Source organism: Triticum aestivum, chromosome 7B, assembly GCF_018294505.1.
Source record: "Triticum aestivum cultivar Chinese Spring chromosome 7B, IWGSC CS RefSeq v2.1, whole genome shotgun sequence".
Classification (NCBI taxonomy): domain Eukaryota; kingdom Viridiplantae; phylum Streptophyta; class Magnoliopsida; order Poales; family Poaceae; genus Triticum; species Triticum aestivum.
The window spans coordinates 5517578-5536126 of record NC_057813.1 but is presented as its reverse complement, the minus strand read 5'-3'; the positions used below and the strand labels follow the sequence as shown (position 1 = coordinate 5536126).

The following is an 18549-nucleotide window of genomic DNA, read 5'->3' as shown; positions in this document are numbered from 1 at the left end:
AATTTTGATCTAGGAGTAGATCACTGGACGGCGGTCAAGAATATCCTTAGTGAGGACTAAGGAAATGTTTCTCGAATATGGAGGTGATAAAAGAGTTCGTCGTAAAGAGTTACATCGGTGCAAGCTTTTACACCGATCCAGATGACTCTAAGTCTCAATTTGGATACATACTGAAAGTGGGAGCAATTAGCTAGAGTAGCTCCGTGCAGAGCATTGTAGACATAGAATATTTGCAAAATACATACGGCTCTGAATACGACAGATCTGTTGACTAAACTTCTCTCACAAGCAAAACATGATCACACCTTAGTACTCTTTGGGTGTTAATCACATAGCGATGTGAACTAGATTAGTGACTCTAGTAAACCCTTCGGGTGTTGATCACATGACGATGTGAACTATGGGTGTTAATCACATACAAATGTGAATATTGATGTTAAATCACATAGTCTTGTGAACTAGATTATTGACCTAGTGCAAGTGGGAGACTGAAGGAAATATGCCCTAGAGGCAATAATAAAGTTGTTATTTATTTCCTTATTTCATGATAAATGTTTATTATTCATGCTAGAATTGTATTAACCGGAAACATAATACATGTGTGAATACATAGACAATAAAGTGTCACTAGTATGCCTCTACTTGACTAGCTCGTTGATCAAAGATGGTTAAGGTTTCCTAACCATAGACATGAGTTGTCATTTGATAAACGGGATCACATCATTAGGAGAATGATGTGATTGACTTGACCATTCTGTTAGCTTAGCACTTGATCGTTTTAGTTTACTGCTATTGCTTTCTTCATGACTTATACATGTTCCTATGACTATGAGATTATGCAACTCCCGATTACCGGAGGAACACTTTGTGTGCTACCAAATGTCACACCGTAACTGGGTGATTATAAAGGTGCTCTACAGGTGTCTCCGATGGTAGAGTTGGCATAGATCGAGATTAGAATTTGTCACTCCGATTGTCGGAGAGGTATCTCTAGGCCCTCTCGGTAATGCACATCACTATAAGCCTTGCAAGCAATGTGAGTAATGAGTTAGTTGCGGGATGATGCATTACAGAACGAGTAAAGAGACTTGCCGGTAACGAGATTGAACTAGGTATTGAGATACTGACGATCGAATCTCGGGTAAGTAACATACCGATGACAAAGGGAACAACGTATGTTGTTATGCGTTTAACCGATAAAGATCTTTGTAGAATATGTAGGAGCCAATATGAGCATCCAGGTTCCGCTATTGGTTATTGACCGGAGACGTGTCTCGGTCATGTCTACATAGTTCTCGAACCCGTAGGGTCCGCACGCTTAACGTTCGGTGACGATCGGTATTATGAGTTTATGTGTTTTGATGTACCAAAGATAGTTCGGAGTCCCGGATATGATAACAGACATGACGAAGAGTCTCTAAATGGTCGAGACATAAAGATCGATATATCGGATGACTATGTTTGGACTTCGGAAGTGTTCCAGGCAAGTTCGGGCATATACCGGAGTACCGGAGGGTTATCGGAACCTCCCGGGGAGTATAATGGGCCATATGGGCCTTAGTGGAGAAGAGGAGGGGTGGCCAAGGCTGGGCCGCGCGCCCCCTCCCCCTCTAGTCCGAATTGGACAAGGAGGGGGCGCCCCCCTTTCCTTCCCCCCTCTCTCCTCCTTCCCCCTTCTCCTACTCCTACTAGGAAAGGAGGAGTCCTACTCCCGATGGGAGTAGGACCCCCCCTGGCGCGCCCTCCTCCTTGGCCGGCCGCCTCCCCCTAGCTCCTTTATATATGGGGGTGGGGGGCACCCCAACACACAAGTTGATCATTGATCTTTAGCCGTGTGCGGTGCCCCCTCCACCATAATCCACCTCGGTCATATCATAACAGTGCTTAGGCGAAGCCCTGCGTCGGTAGCTTCATCAACACCATCATCATGCCGTCGTGTTGACGGAACTCTCCCTCGAAGCTCTACTGGATCGTGAGTTCGTGGGACGTCACCGAGCTGAACGTATGCATATCGCGGAGGTGTCGTACGTTCGGTACTTGGATCGGTCGATCGTGAAGACGTACGACTACATCAACCACGTTCTCATAATGCTTCCGCTTACGGTCTATGAGGGTACGTGGACGACACTCTCCCCTCTCATTGCTATACATCACCATGATCTTGCGTGTGCGTAGGAATTTTTTTGAAATTACTACGTTCCCCAACAGCCTCCCCACTGCCCCGCTCGGCTACAAAAGGCGACCCCTCCCCGCCGGTGAACGCCACACCCTCCCTCGCATCCACCTCGCAAAAGCAGTCCTCTCCCCTCCCACTTCCCGCCGATGAGTTAAGATGGCCGAGAGGTTCCCAGGCAATGGTGCGGCGGCGAACGGCTTCGGCCGCCGCCATCTCCAGGAGCCGGAGGCGTGCCTCCTCTACGAGGTTGAGTACCCGGTGCCCCCTGACATGCGCGTGCCAGGGGCGTGGAGGCTGAGCGTCGGCGGCGTCCCGGTGCCACCGGTGCCCGAAGGGGCAGCACGACGGGCGGAGATCGCCTGCATCCGCTCGTCCCTGACGGAGGAACAGCGGAACGAGCCGAGGTACGCACCCGACAGCGAAACGCTGTGGACGATGTACTTCGAGCGCCGCCGTGAAGAGCAGATCGCTTCCGTCAACGGCGTCATTCCCCGTGGCCGCCTCTACGCCGAAGGACGGCGCGAGTGGTGGGGCGTCCCAGGCCGCACCCTCGAGGCCATCCTCGACCACATTGAGACCGGCAATGTGCCGCGCCTCGAGTACCCGACGCGGCCATCTTTCTCTCGCGCCGCCACAGTTCTAGGACGCCGCGGCGAATGGAGCCGACGTCCTCGTCGTCGGGATTTGGCTCGCTCTCCTCCGGCTCTCCGTCCCGTCAAGCCCGAGCCGGAGGAGACACCGCAGCGGCGCCGCACCCGCAGCGGTGCCCTCGTCGTCAACGAGGGTGCCCGCCCCTCCCCGCGCTCCCTTCGCCTGGTCCGGCCGAAGCCCGAGCCGGGCCTGCTCCCCGTGAAGCCGGAGCACGTCGACATGGTCGCCCCTGATGACGAGGCCGCCCTGAAATGGGCGAAGGAGGACTACGTCCGCGAGCAGGTGCGCCTCTAGCGCCAGGCGTACGCAGAGCTCCAGGCCCGGCGCGCGGCCAGGCGACGCGGCCGCGAAGAGGGTGGCGTCATTGTCCTCGACAGCGACGATGAGGGCGAGGCCGGGCCGTCCAGTGCGCCGCCGCGCGTCGGCGACCCTGGGCAGGGGTGCAGCAGGGACGGGGTGGCTCCGGCAGGGCGTGTGATGACGACGGCGGCGGCGGCGACTACACCCACTTCTACAGGCTTCTGGGCATGTTGATGGCGGGCGGTGGACGCGGCGTAGTGGCTAGCGTAGTTTGGCATAGTTTATATGTTTTTCCTTTTTTTACGAATTTTAATGAAATTTCGCTGAGTTCATACCAGATCGCCGAGTTTGTATAAGTTTGTACGTAATTTCGCCGAACTCGCGGCGACCTGGTGGACGACGACTGGAAACTGAGTCGCCCGCTAGCGCCAAACTAGCGCCGGTTCGCCCCCATGCGGTTTTTTTTCGCCGTCGGGGGGGCCGAACGGCTGGAGATGCTCTTAGTACCCACCATATATGTTCATTCTCAATACCACCATATGCTCATTCATGTTGGGATTAGCAAGAAAAGCGGGACACCAACATGAACAGGCTTCCAACACACTATAAAATTCGTCCGCCATCAACAATATCAGCACGATGAGGAATGGTGGTAATCATCCACCATCACCATGAACGCAATCACATTTGCTTCCAACACAAGTCGAGGCAATCATCTGTGAAAAAGAAATACGTGGAAGTGAAAAAAATGAAGCGATCTGGAGCAGTTGTCGATCTCACACCTCGATGAGGATTTAGGGGTTCATATATTCCTCTGTAAAATCCCTGAGCTGGATGGTGAATTAGGCGTCATCATCTTGGAGAACCCTGCTAGCAACCCACTACCCGGTTCACTCAATCACGCAGGGATTAACACATGGCCGTTGTAGTTGGGAGGCATGAGAGTGGATCGGGATGCAGAGCCAGAGTGTAAACGGTCAGGAGACAGTCCTAACATTCCCATCTCCTTGAAACGCACTCGGCTTGAAGGCGGCTACAGCTTGAAAAGGCTTGTTTTCGACAGCTTGTAGAGAACTCCACACAGAACTCCAACCACCAACAAAGAGGACTCCTTGGCTGCTAGAACATCTCTTCCAGTATATGGTTGAGAAACCCAAAATGGTTAAGTATGTTGAGAAGCTATACACGAGTAGCTGCTATTGTAAAGTAGCAACCTGAAACTGAATCAACTCCAAAGGAACCCAGTGACGTGATAGCACAGATTCAGAACTAGTTCTCACGTGCTCCTCAACTCTGTTGTAAAACTGGTTGGAGAAGGGGGTGACCATGGGGATGGGGGCTTGGGCTGCTCTGCAACAAACAAGGGCAGATCCTCCCCCCCTGGGTTGTGCGACAACCGGCTCTAACTCGATCCGAATGAACATACTTACTACCAGTTCCAGTTGGATGCGAAAGCAGCACAGCCATATATGTTGCTCTCGAATTCCCTGCACTCTCCTCTTGTGAGCGCTGCCTTCACAACCGTGTCATCATTGATTTTCTTGCTCAGACGCCCCGGTGGAGAAGCATTCCTTACCTCCTTGGAGGCTCTATCACGAGAATTTTACGAGCTCGAAACAGCAGTTCAGTAGATAGAGATAAACCCAGTTGCAGTAAGAAGAGAAAACATAACATGAAGCAAATCTGAAGCTACAACAGGAGTTCAAAACACGTACTCTTCATTTAGCCAGTAAGTAAAACAAAATAATGCTGCATGTGAACAAGCAAATGAAGAAAGTAAAACGTAGAGGTAGCATTACAAATAGAAGAGGGGCCGAGGAATACAGTAGTACCGACCGAATACGACCTTTTATTGTTCGAGTCTTGGTTGAATAAAAGGCAGTGCAACGGGGAACAAATGAAGGCAGGAACAGCCTGCCGCACTGGATTACTGAAATCATATGCAGGAAAAGAAAACAGTTCATCATGATCAACATGCGGAAGCCTCTGTCTAGCAAAAGACAGAATCCCTGCATACTGGGGAGAGCAGTTCATTACAGGGAGCTGCAGCGGTACACGAATCAAACAAAATGCTGGTGCATGCAGTGGCACGGCGAGTTGTCCATTGCCTATCGAAGTTTAGGAGCAGTATCCGCAACAACCGATGGAATTACTAGTGCCTGACTTCAGGATTTTATTGAAGGCCTGAAATTTGGAAACCAAGAGGGATAAATCAAACAAAATGGTAATGGGGTTCACCAAATCCCTCCAGGGAAAGGGAAAGAAGATACACATCTGACTGTGATTTGAATGGTGGGACGTTTTGGATGGGCTTCTGCTGCGCGTGTCAGCCAAGCCTTGGCTGTCTCAATCTCTTCATCGCTGGAATTCTCATGATTCAGTTCAACATTGACATACTCGAGAGAAGGGAGGTGGCCCATGCTGCAGTCAACCTCACCACTCGCGATAGGCTGCACACATACCTCGAACTCAAGGCACTGAACCCTTGCATAGCTCCAGCTGGAAAAAGGCACGGTGCCGTCAGAAACCCGTCGAACTTGCAGCATCTCGCAGATGGGAATGCATCGGCCCTCACAACCAATGGTCCCATCACATCATATGCAAACAACTGCAGAAACCGAAGAGAAGGCAACATCCCAATGATCTGAATATCATCCCCTTGCAGTTCTTCCACAAGTATTAACAGGCTGGAGAGGTGGGGAAGGGACGTCGAATTAACCCACTTTGGAAGTGTCAAGAAGAACCCATATCGGCTGAGCGGTGGCTCAAAACTGCGGAGGTGTGGAGGGGGCACCCATCCTTCACGCATGTGATCTATCAATCTGCAATTAGACCAAATAGACAGATTTTGCAATTTCTGCAGGTTGCCTAAAGATTTGATTAATATACTGAAAAGATCCTCATCCTGTTCAGTAAAGCCCACACTGAGCGTCCTAAGCTCTGTCAGATGGCTCAACTCTTTCACAATGTGAGGAGATGAGATTACATTTACTTCCTCCAACACTTCGAGGCATGTCAAGTTCCCCATTCCTTTTGGCAGCCTCAAGCCACTATGCATATATGCATATAGGCATATCAAATTTCTTAGCTGCACAAAACTTGCAGGTAATTCTTTTATTCCACTTCCATGTATGTCTAGTGTCTGCAAAAACTTTAACTTGCCTATGTCAATTGGGAGTTCGTGAACATCTGCATTCCTGAGCCCTAGGTACCTTAGGTGAATTAAACTCCCTACATACTTGAGGTTGATACCAGAGCAACGTTCACGTCTGCCACAATTTCCAAGATCCAGCACACGTAAAAATTGGAAGCTTGAGAGAGATGGCAACCAATCACAAGTAACCCGAGAAAAAAAAGCAAAGGTCCTCACTTTTGACAGGCTAGTGCTATCAGATTGATGGTTCTGAACATTTGCCTTGATATTATGAAGTGATAACCTACGAAATTTCCTATACAAATTAGGTGCATACCACTCATCATTATCCAATATGGAGATAAAATTCTCCTCACTTGACAGTGAGCATATAAGGTCAAGCACCATATCATGTATACGGCAAGTTACTACCGTCCCTTCCTCATTGATTTTTGCTGGCTGGATCAAGCTCCTGTTCATAAGCTCGTTGAAGTAGCTCTCTCCTATCTCAAACAGTCTGGTTTCTTCTTTGTCACATTGGATAAACCCTTCAGCAAGCCACCTCCATATCAACAAATCTCTCTGAATCTCAAAGTCTTCAGGAAAGATGCTTAGATATAATAAACAAGGCTTCAGATGCGATGGCAAATCATAATAGCTGAGTGATAATATCCTCTTCATGTCCTTCGCGATATCACTTTGTGTAACTCCACGGCCCATCGAATTGTACACATCCATCCACTCATGGTTTGGCTTTACCTGCTGATTACTAACCAGGAGGCTAGCTATTGTAATGATGGCTAATGGTACACCACCACATTTCTTCAATATATCTCTTGATACTAACTTCAAATTTTCTGGACATTTCTCCTTGCTTTGAAATATTCTTCTATGGAAGAGTATTTGCGAGTCTTCATCAGAAAGAGGTTTCATTCTATGAATTGTGCCATTAGTGGAAGACAGACATGCTTCAGACACACTCACATTACGGGTTGTTGTGATTACCCGACTTTGGAGCTCATTTTTATACAGAGCACAATCTATATATTTCCATATGTCTTTTTCCCATATATCATCGATTACAATGAGGTACCTATGCGAATTATTTGGTAGCATTAGTTGGCAAGTCAAATATACATACAACTGAATTTTGTAACAAGGATAAACTGTAAGTACTAAAACAAACCACATGAGTTATATAACCATTTAGGATATGCATGCATAAATATTAAGGAATGCAACAAAAAAATGCTTAAAAGTCTACAAGACTAACTAAAATAAGATGCATGCACAAAAAAGAAATAAGTTGAATTTGATATGAAATTTAGTATTTATCTGACTACTTCAGACATTTTGGAAATGTACACAAAAAGACAAGCACTACGTGAGGAATACCTCTTATCCACAAGGAATTTACTTATTTGCTCGATGAGTAGCTTTTCACATCTTGTTGTATTATGTATGTCCTTGAACTTCTCTTCGTCAAGGCCATAGAGTACGTCCTTGAAAACTTTCCGCATGTCTGGGTTCTGACCCACGGGGACAAAAGCTGCACAATCAAATTGTCCTTTGATCTTCTCATAAACTGCTTTGGTCAGGGTTGTCTTGCCCAGCCCACCAACACCAACAATAGATCTTGTCCTCAGTTGCTCCTCGGAACTCCCGTCCTCACAAATAATTGTTTTGACAAGCTCATCCCTTGTGCGTTCAATGCCAACAAGCTCCCCTACATGTTTGTGCAGAGCTAACACACGAGGGTCAATGGTAGCACCATTGCTAGTGCTACACATGTCAAGCTTGTACTTGTTACGCAGGTCTGCCAAATCCTTGGCAAGATCTTGAGCTTCTTTGATGGCATGACAGATTTGATGAAGTGCTTTGCCCTTGCCAAACAATGTGGTGGTCTTCTTGAGGAACTTTTTGACTCGACTCCTCATGTCCGTTGGCTTGCTACTTGAACCCTCATCCACACGGACCAGGAAGTCGTCAACAGCGTCTTCCATGTCGCAAGAGAGGTCTCTCACCTTGCCGGCCCAAATCCGGACAGGCTCCTCGAGCTGGTCCGGTGGCACCTCGCCAACCTTACGAAGTACGGCATGCATCAGCTCCAGCTCGGTAAGGAGTGATTGAACACCTGTCTTTACTCGCTTCTTCAGGCTGCATTCTCGGACGAGCAGCTCCCCGAGCTTACGGATGACAGGGCCCATTGCCCCAGCAGCAACCTCCATATCTCGACCTTTATTTGTCTTTGCTCTCGATCGACACAACGCTATAGCATTGCCCTTGGGTTGAAACTCTGCAATGCGAACATAATGGTTTTTAGAAGAAGGACACAGCAAAACCTGAACTTTGTTGGTTGGTGAATGTAACGGTACATAGAAGGCACAAATGCAGTGCGTCCTGTAGCTATCCGACAAAGCAGAAGGAGCAGAATGGTACCCTGAATAGCAGCTCTTCAGATCCAATTTGCGGAGTCCTTTCCAATGGCTACCAAAGATGAACTAGTGGAGAATAGATCCAGTTCTGCACATCATAAATTCACATCATCAGAACCAGCAAATATCAAAAAAAGAAGGTTGTACAGAGGAGGAGGAGGAGGAGACAGCTAGGAGATACTAGTAATACTAGTTTTCAGAGAACCACTGGATGGGCAAAAGCTGGACATCTTCAGTCCGTGAAAGCAACAGCTCATGAATGCACTATCATTCAAATGAATGGAATAGCAACAAGATATTATCGATCGAGGGGTAACAGATGGAGCAAAAGCTGGTGGACCTACGCACTATCCTTGCTCCCGATCTACGCTCACACGGCTGTAACGGAAACACAACCGTTTTCAGGATGAGCCAAAATGCATCACCTGGCTTGGCTCAACCAGGAGCTCTTGATGATTATCTACTAATTTTTTTCATATCAAGAGGAAGCTCGACATTTTTTAGTTCGTGAAAGCAACGGCTCACGGATGCATCATCATTCAAATGGATGGAATAGCAACAAGAGATTATGGAGGGAGGAACAGATGGAGCAAAAGCATCACCTCGCTTGGCTCAATCGAGAGCTAGCACAAGTTGAAGAAGAGCGTCTTGACTAAACTTTGCACATCATGGATCTGCATCAAAACTAGAACAAATTCAGGAGGCTGAAGCAAGTTAAATGTATTGAACAGCAGACGAGGAGGAGACGGGTAGAAGAGTACCGTTGGCGCCGTCGCCGCCGCAGATTGGGAGGAGACCACCGTAGTCGCCCGCAGAGAGCGAGAGACCAAGGAAAGAAGCAGCAAGTAGCACTAGCAGTGTGGATACGACCGGCCGGAGTGATTTGTGGTCGTCTCGTCTATGTGTCCATGCCGTTTCCAGTCATTCAACACACTGATCTACTCGTCTGGGTGATTTCAAACATACAGTACATGGATGCACGTGATGCCATACGCGCCCATGCATGCATCGGGTCAAAAGTTGTACAGCCCATCACGTGCACGTACGTGGTTAGGCGTGCCCGGCCAGGAGTATATACGTACATTTTTACTCTATATACTCGTCTGGGTGTATAGGCGCGCGCGTGCTTGGCTTCATCGCGCGCGTTGCTCCCAAAAGGTTCATGGGAATCAAGAATCTAGTAACGTGCAAGCAGGCATTGGGGCTTGCAGCGCTTGTCCGAACTACTTTTGAGTTTTTAACCCGATTCACTATGCATCACCCGTCACTAGGCATTAGTTAACCTGTAAATCAGTCCACTGACGACTCACGGTCGGCAGTAAGAAGGGATCTGGTCGCATCATCGATCTATGTAACGCAATTACATATGCATAAACTACTCCGGATTAGAGTACACAAGTACTCCCTCCGGTCCTCAATAGTTTGCGTATAAATTTTTCCAAATTTTCCCTGAATAGTCTGCGTACTAGGCCTCCAGAGCCAACCTTTCCATCTATGCCATTGCCTTTCCTTTGGGTCACTTAATTAGTCCGTATCAATGACCAATTGGCATGCAGGAAGTGCATGCAGGGACGTGCTCCACGAGGAGTCAAAGTAGAACGGCCAATCAAAGGGGTGCAGTTATCACACAGCGGGAAATCTGGGCATGTTGTCGCAGGGGTAAAAGTGTCCAGGTTTTTGCATCGCTGCCCCTCCTTGGTATCTGGCCTTAGCGTTCGTATGCGCAATCTAAAAAGGACCGGAGGGAGTACGAAATGTGATAAAAAAGAGAGACACATTGTTCTTATCGAGAGAGAGAGAGTAAGCCTTTTGAGTTTCTTTTGAGGTTTTTTGAGAGAGAGTGAGCTTTTTGAGGTTTTTTTGAGGTTTGAGAGAGAGAGAGAGAGTAAAGCCTTTTGAGTTTCTTTTGAGGTTTGAGAGAGAGTGGGCTTTTTGAGAGAGAGAGAGAGAGAGAGAGAGAGAGAGAGAGAGAGAGAGAGAGTAAGCTATGCTCTGTCTGACGAATCCAATGCATTTGCTTTCGTGAAACCACTACGCCAGGAAACCCCTTCGATGATTCATTACCATTGAAAGACACTAACAACCCTGTCGCTGCTACTCCCTCTGTAACTTTTACAAGGCGTTGTTAAAGTCTATGACAGTGTCTAAAAACATCCTATAAAATATTAGAGGGAGTGCTACATAGTACATACCATTGACGAGCAGCGAAGGAACAGTCAATTGTAATTGCAAAGGCTGAGGGACGTGACGGGTGGAACTCAGGGCGAGAAAGAATCAAGCAGGCGATGCTGAGGATAATATTTATACAAAGTAGTTTATGTCTTCTTCTGTTTGAAATTTTGAATGCATAAAATTTATGGTATTTGCACTACTACAAAAAACAGCCGGAAATGTGCAAGATTACATCCACCTTCATCTTTGAATCACATTTCATATGGTGCTGTCCGAAGTACTACTAGCCACGGATTCTCAGCAGTAAGAGCATCTACAGCCGAACTTGGCAAATCCGGGCACTCAAACGCCCGTGGACACGGACGGACGCGTCCGCTGACAGTGACTGGACACTCCTCAAATCGTGTCGTTCACATCCGTGTCTCTCATATCCAAATCCCTATATCTATACTATAGCATGCAACATCAATCAAACTACGTAGATCAGCTCTGGACATAGAAATTGCACAATAGTTCTCCAAAAGATCCACCAAAGTTCACACAATCGACGGACTACTATACACTACATCTAAAACTTGAAATTAAAATCAACTTCACCACTTCCGGGCCGGCCCTTTCCCCTTCTGGTGGCCGGCGTAGTTGTACCCGTCGTCGGCTGGTGGAGGATTGTCCGATTCGTCGGAGGAGGAGCCGTCGATACTGATGAGGCCCTTCAGGCGCTGGACGGCCCAGTCCTGCTGGCGCCTGAGCTTGGCCAGCCGAGCCGCCTCCTTCGCCTTCTACAAGCCCTACCGCTCGGACTGCTCGATGGCAAGCCGAAGAGCCTTGGCATTCTTTCGGCAGAGCCGCCGAGTGTCCATCTCTGCCGTCGTAAGCGACCGACGGTAGACCCACGCGAGGAGCCGTTGGTCCTCGTCGGGCTCCACCGGTAACTCACGCCGTCGGCGGACAGAGCTCTCCACAACCTCTTTCTCTCTTGCCCGTTGCCTCTCGTGGCGGGCGACGCGCGCCTCCGACTCCGGTGTGCGCGTCCGGGCCGACGGGGTGTACACAAGCACCCACCGCTGCCCACAAGGGAGAGCAGCAACCGGTGGGGCAAGGGGACAACATGGGTAAGCAGCAGTCGGTGGGGCGATGACACAGCGTGCAGGAGGCGCCGATTGTGCTGGCCGCCTGTCGGAGCTGCCCATGGGCCGGGAGGGGCCAGCGCCGGCGTCCGAGATGCGCCGGCGGCTGTGGCAAGGCTGCAGATCCGGAGCTGCACCCGGTGTCCACCTTGGACCGCTCCAAGGACATGCGGAGGGCAAGCTCATACTCTGGATCCACCTCGTCGTCGGAGCGACTGCCGGGGCTTGACATTGCGCCAAATTCAATCAGAATCGGTAAGGGAAGAGGAAAGGACAGAGCGAGAGAGGAGAGTGAGTGAGCTAGGGTTTCGGACTAACAATGCTGATGGGGTTTTTTGTGCGACATCCGTGGGGTCGGTAGTGGGTCGGGCTTGTCAGGCGGACGCGCCCGGGCGTGCCTGGGCCACCCCATATCTGCCCCATATTTGGGCTAGATATGGGGGGTGCCGGTCAGTCCGGGCGTTTGAGGCCCGTTTGAGGAATCCGTCTAGGTCGAAAAAACCTGACCGGGCAGCCCGCCTGGGTGTATGAGGTGGCTCTGAGAGGTCCGACTGTAGATGTTCTAATCGAGGCTGAAAGGCTGAGGCTTCCCTTCCTCCTCGCCCGCGAACCCTATCCCTCCCATGCCTCCACCCGCGAGGCGGCCGGGGAGGGCGCCCCAATCTCCTCCGCTCGGCCCCTCCCCCTCCCTACTCCTCCCTCGCCGCCGCCGGAGGGTGTGGCCGGGCGGGCGAAGCCCGATCGACGCAGGCGGCGGGGAGGGGGGGCTTCCTTCATCCCTCGCGCGGGTGATCAGGCGTGGGCAACATCCGCCAGGCCTGGGCGCCAGACTGGTTGGCGGGTGCGGCGGTGCAACATGTTGTGAAGGTGGTCGACGATGAGCTCTTGGCGGCGGTGCGGCGGATGTCAAGGTGGTGGTTCTCACCGCTGGTTAGGCTGTCCATCTCCATTGGTGGCGGTGGTGCGGCCAGCACCAGCGATGGGTGGAGAGGGCCATGGCGGCATAGGCTGCAGGCGGCCGCCCTACCATGCCCTACGACAAGTGGGGGGCAGCGCAACAAGGGGTGGCTCCGGCGACGAGGCGTTCTGGCGCCACGACGGTGGTGCGGGCCAGGACGATGGCCCCTACTTCTTCGACAGCCGGTGCGACCGATCTGGTGGCCCTTGCGGGCGGATGGGCGGCTGCATCTGCCTCGCATGGGTTTGTCCAGTGGTCATGCTAAGGCGTCAGGGGTGACGCGGGGGAGGCTGCTGGAGGGACAGGTAGACCGACTACTTGTCACCGACGCAGGGGTGCGCCGGTCCGGACGAGCTCCGCTCCCCCTCCCCTTTTCCAGGCCAAGTGCCTCCTGGCTACAGGCCGGTGTCCGGGGAGGGGCCGTCACCGGCGGCACCCCGGACACCGGCAGCACTGTTGGTGCTTGGGGTCTGCCGGTCGAATCAAAACGTGTTCCTTCATTGATCTTCGGAGTGTCTGGATGCAGGGCGGAGGCCTTGATGGCAGGAGCTGCGGGCTCGTGGGCGGAGCTCGTGGCTCGGGTGCGGATGGCTCGCTGTCTTGGTCACGTGGGCGGCATGAGGGCGGGCTCTCGAAGACCTATGATGGTGGTGCGGCCGGCGCTCTCGTGTAGGACCGTTCGCCAGGAGGAGGCAGAGGGTGGTGTCCGGGGTGAAAACCTTGTCTCTTGTCATGGTCGCGTGGGCGGCATGAGGGCGGGCTCTCAACAATCTACGATGGTGGTGCGGCCGGCGCTCTCGTGTAGGACCATTCGCCAGGAGGAGGCGGAGGGTGGTGGCCGGGGTGAAAACCTCGTCTGGCTCTGGTCAGACCAATGGCAGCGGCGTCCATGTGTCGTTCCCTTCTTGAAGGTTACATGGCAGTGGCCCTGGGCCCTTCGTGTTACCCCTGGTGAAAACCTTGGTTCAGTGTATCAGGTGGTGGTGGCTCTACGGTGTCATTTCTTTCCTAGAAGCACCGATTTGGAGGCCCTGGTTTGTCGAGTTTTGGCTTCGTCTCCTCGCTATGACTCGTTCACGGAGGAGAGCTCCTTAGATCCTTAGCTATGCTCTATCTGTCTACTAGTTGCCTGATTTGGGGCATTTGGAGTAGTGTTGCTGTCCGTTCAGCCCCCTTTTATCTGCCTTGGGTGTGTGTGTGGTGTCGGGTGATTTGCAGTTTGTATGTTGATCGTTGCTTTATATATAAAGCTGGGCGAAAGTCGTTTTCGGTATTTTCAGTATTAATCATTATTCATTTAACTCATATTTTGGACATCATAATACTGTTATCTTTTGGGCGAAAATAATGCTATGATTGTGTTAATAATATCATGCCAATTTATTTCTCTCATGCTGTTGTTCAGTAGAACGACTATATTTTGTTTTAACCTAAAATAACAAGGCAACACCTCATCAAAATGTCACTAGGTGTCATCTCACCTCTAACAAATGTTAGGTTTGTAGTGTCCAAAAACAAGTCTGAGGTAATGCCACTTGATACAAGTTTCGATGCAACTTAGTTCAGCTGTAACCGACAGCCAACATAAATTAAGTGTATGTGTTTGTCAGCTTTCCACAACTTGTTGATTATTTCAATGCATTCAAGATGAAACATAAAGTTGACTCGAGCCATCGGAAAAACGTACAGATATGTCAGCTGTAACGATAGCAAACATAAGTTAAATGAAGTGTATGTGATCTTCAGCTTTCCATGACCTGTTCAAATCATTCAAGATGAAAGATAAAGCTGACTCAAGCCATCGAAAGAACGTATAGATATATCAAATTGATTTTTAATGATATATACATTATGTCTTAGTGTACGAGTTTTTTCTGCAAGATGTGAAAACTAAACATTATCACAGGATGTGGCCCTGTTGCTGCTTACCATAGTTATTGCCTTTTTCGAATAATATGTTTCTTACACGAGTCCATTTCTTATGCAGATTGTTGTAATAGGGGATATTATACCTCCTGCACAAAGGACTGCACTCAATGATGCTTACATTGCATATGAATTGATGGACACGAATCTGCATCAAATTACTCGCTCAAATCAAGCTTTATCGGAGGAGCACTGCCAGGCACTTATTAGTTATTTCAATATGAAAGTAAAACCTTCTCATTCCCACTTTGTAGGATAAGTTCGCTTATGTAATTAGATTATTGTTTGGCTATGGAAATTCTTCTCTCTAATATCTCATTTCATCTAATTCCTCGAGTACATCCTGTTTCATTTATTTTCTGCCTCGGCCTCATACATACTTCAGTTAGATATTACTCCCTTGGTCCCATAATATAAGAGCATTTTTTACACTACACTAGTGTCAAAAACGCTTTTATATTATGGGACGGAGGGAGTAGTACTCTGGGAGCTAATGAGTAATAACTAAAGCCTCTCGACCTTTCTTCTTTTTCTGGTTAGCCTGAATCATCTTGCTACTTTGCTAGTCTAGGACTATGTGCTAGTATAAACTATAAACAATGACCTTAGTGTTGGAATTATGGGGATATATTAGATGACTATTGTTTGATGTTTTGCTTCTCTATAATACAATGGAAATTGGATTAGTACTCCGACATAGGTGAACTGTAATATATTAATATTGAATAAGTACCTTATTGCATTGCACCACTTATAGAAAGGATAAAACATATTAGAACCTGTCAATGCACCACTGGACATTAGGTCGAGCAAAGGGAGCAGTTGGACAAGTTCATAACATATTAAGGATTGTGTAAGGTAGACTCAAACACATTGTGGTATATCACTAGTTCGTACCAAAACCTATTAAGGATTTTGTAAGGTAAACTCAAAAAATAAAATTAGGTGGCTCCAACCCAGCAATGTCACCTAATCCTGAAGTGTATGATAGATCCTCCAACTGTCGGCATGGCACCAACACCGCTTCCAGTTTCTTTTGCTTGCAGTGAATATAGTATAGAAATAGCATATCTAGCAAACAGAACACCCAAAGAATGTACTATGAAGGAAATCTTTTTCAAGCCGGGCATCTTCTGAACCACGTCCAAGACCTTCTTTCCATAGGGCATTATTATGGAAGCTTCCTAAGCAGTCAATACGTGAACAACAGAGATTAGTCTCTACCACATACTTCTTTCACTAACCTTCTTCCAGCTACATCGATCCCATCGAAAGTTTTCGTGTAGATGTTTGATGAACTAGCTCCAAAGAAATTGTTTGCCCTTTTATGGCTGACAATTTCTTTTCTCAACTGCAAAGCTGCATGCTGCAGTAATGCAGTGGGTGCCAATTTCATCTCTTAACTACAATTTGTGTGTTTTTGTGTGTGTGTGTCCATCCAATTCCATCTATGTACATTGCGTTCCTAAAATCATTATATCTCAGAACCAAAAACGGATGAGGAGGTAGTAGTTGGTGATATTAGACTTGGAAGTTCACTATATGAATGTAGAGTTCAAGTACACACATACCATAGATGAACAAATTATCACCTAGCCTCTTTTTCAGCACTGCTTCCCGTATGTCCAGTCACTGGGGCTATATTCAAAGAAGAACAAGGGAAAATCATCATTAAAAACGCCACTAAGTATAGCTTGACTAAAGCGTTGTTGAGTAAACTGTGTCAAACATAAATATACCTTTAGCATTTTTCAAAGCTTTAACCTTTTTTTTACAAATACGGGTGTGTATTTTGAGTTTGGACAGTTAAGTACAGATGTATGCATTGCAATTTACTCATCAAAGTTCACATATAAAAGTTAGGGTGCATTTTAAAATCCAGGAAAAGGTAAACCAAAGAGATCAGCTGGCAATAGCACTACCATCAATGAGCAAGGGGGTTGTTCTGAATTCTATTTTCATACCAATCAAGCCAAAAATCCAGGCCAGGTCAAAAGGAAATATGTAGCAAGTAACAATGAAATTAAACTCTTGAGAAAGAGGTGCGGGGGAATTGATGTGTTTCTGATATGCAGCTCATCCTAACTTTATGAACTGCTATGGTGGGACTAGAATGTATGGTTGTCACCTTGCCATGATACCATGAACCAGGACATGAGGACAATGAGATGTTCTGGTCCTTGCTTGCTGTTGGATGCTTCCATGGATGCACGCGATGTGGGACAGCCCCTACCGGTGGACATTTGGTGGAAACGAAAGAACTTTGTGGTGTTCAATCCTGCATAAGCACAAAATAAATTCCTAGTTCAGAGATGCTGTATGTATTCCAGGCACATTCCTAGTTCAGAAAAGATAAATTCCAGGCACATTCCTAGTTCAGAAAAAACAAATTTCAGGGACATTCGGATGTCACTTGATCTATGAAAAAAATGAAAGGGAAGTATGTGTACCGTTGAATTGCAAAAGTTTCATTTAAAAAGAACATACAGCGTCTTGCTTCACTTTTGTTTTGAAGTCTTTCCATGGGGAGAAGTAATCGGTCATCCAAAAGAAGGAGATTGCCGGCTCCACTCCACTCTAGGAATATGCAACGGGCGATTCGATTTGCACTGATGTAGAAACCTCACTAAGCACGAGATGGGTCAATAGCGCACCATAGCTCATGGCTCTGATCTCCGACCAAAAAAGAGAGCGGATATGTCCCGTATGTGTCCAAAAATCAAGACTGAAGGCGTCAATGAAAAGAAAATAGAGAAGACAGAAGTACCGGGAGAACCATCTGAATGTCTTCGTTTGGTATGGAGACCTTGATCTGCCACACATAAAGACTACTAGATCCACTGCAGTGTTGAAAGGATCATCGCACAGATGAAAATGGAACCAGGAACCCTCATTCGACTCGTCTCCGCCTCATCTGTAATGACAATGCCAAATTGGACGCAAAGCTTTTAGTAATCTAGGTTCAATGCCAAAACAACCGCCAAGATGCGAGAAACTAATAGGCGATCAGAATGGTACAAAAATTCGAGACCATATCATATTCTAGTCGTTTGATGATCGGAGTGTTGCGCCAGAAGGTAAGATGGACAGACCAAAGAAGAGAAACAAGAAAAGCATCACCAATTGAAGGGCCTCGTGAGCGGAAACACTACTAAAAAAAACTCGTTTGGCACATCTTACTCTCTGACTATATCTTGGGTTGGGTTGGTTGAGCGTAACACCTAGTTGGGTTTTTTTTTTCAAAAAGGGGGGCTCCCCGGCCTCTGCATCAGAGTGATGCATACGGCCATCTTATTAATCAAATAACAAAATGTGCCAACAAGTTTTCAAAGTCTCCAACTGAAACAAAGAAAAGGCAGCTCACACAGAGCCTAAAAGGCTAGATACACAAACTAGTCAGGAAAAGACGCCACAACCGGCTGGCTAAAAATAGATAGGTAAACTAATTGTCTATCCTATTACATGACCGCCATCCAAACCGGTTAAAGATATCCCGAACTACCATCTCCCAATGGATAGATCCAATAACCAAATGCTCCCTGGCCTCCATCGAAGTGAGTAGCGACCACGAACGGATCACTGCCGTATCTCGGAAAATAACCTGCAAAAAAGAATCCGTGATGTTCTATTAAAAACCAAATCATTTCTGCAATTCCAGATAGTCCACAACA

The 18549-nt window shown here is 48.0% G+C and overlaps 2 pseudogenes; both read right to left on the bottom strand.

Annotated features, from left to right (window-relative positions):
* Positions 1-4883: 4883 nt before the first annotated feature.
* Positions 4884-8551, bottom strand: LOC123160559 (disease resistance protein PIK6-NP-like; annotated as a pseudogene).
* Positions 8552-14634: 6083 nt separating this feature from the next.
* LOC123160560 (uncharacterized) lies at positions 14635-17082 on the bottom strand (annotated as a pseudogene).
* Positions 17083-18549: the final 1467 nt, after the last annotated feature.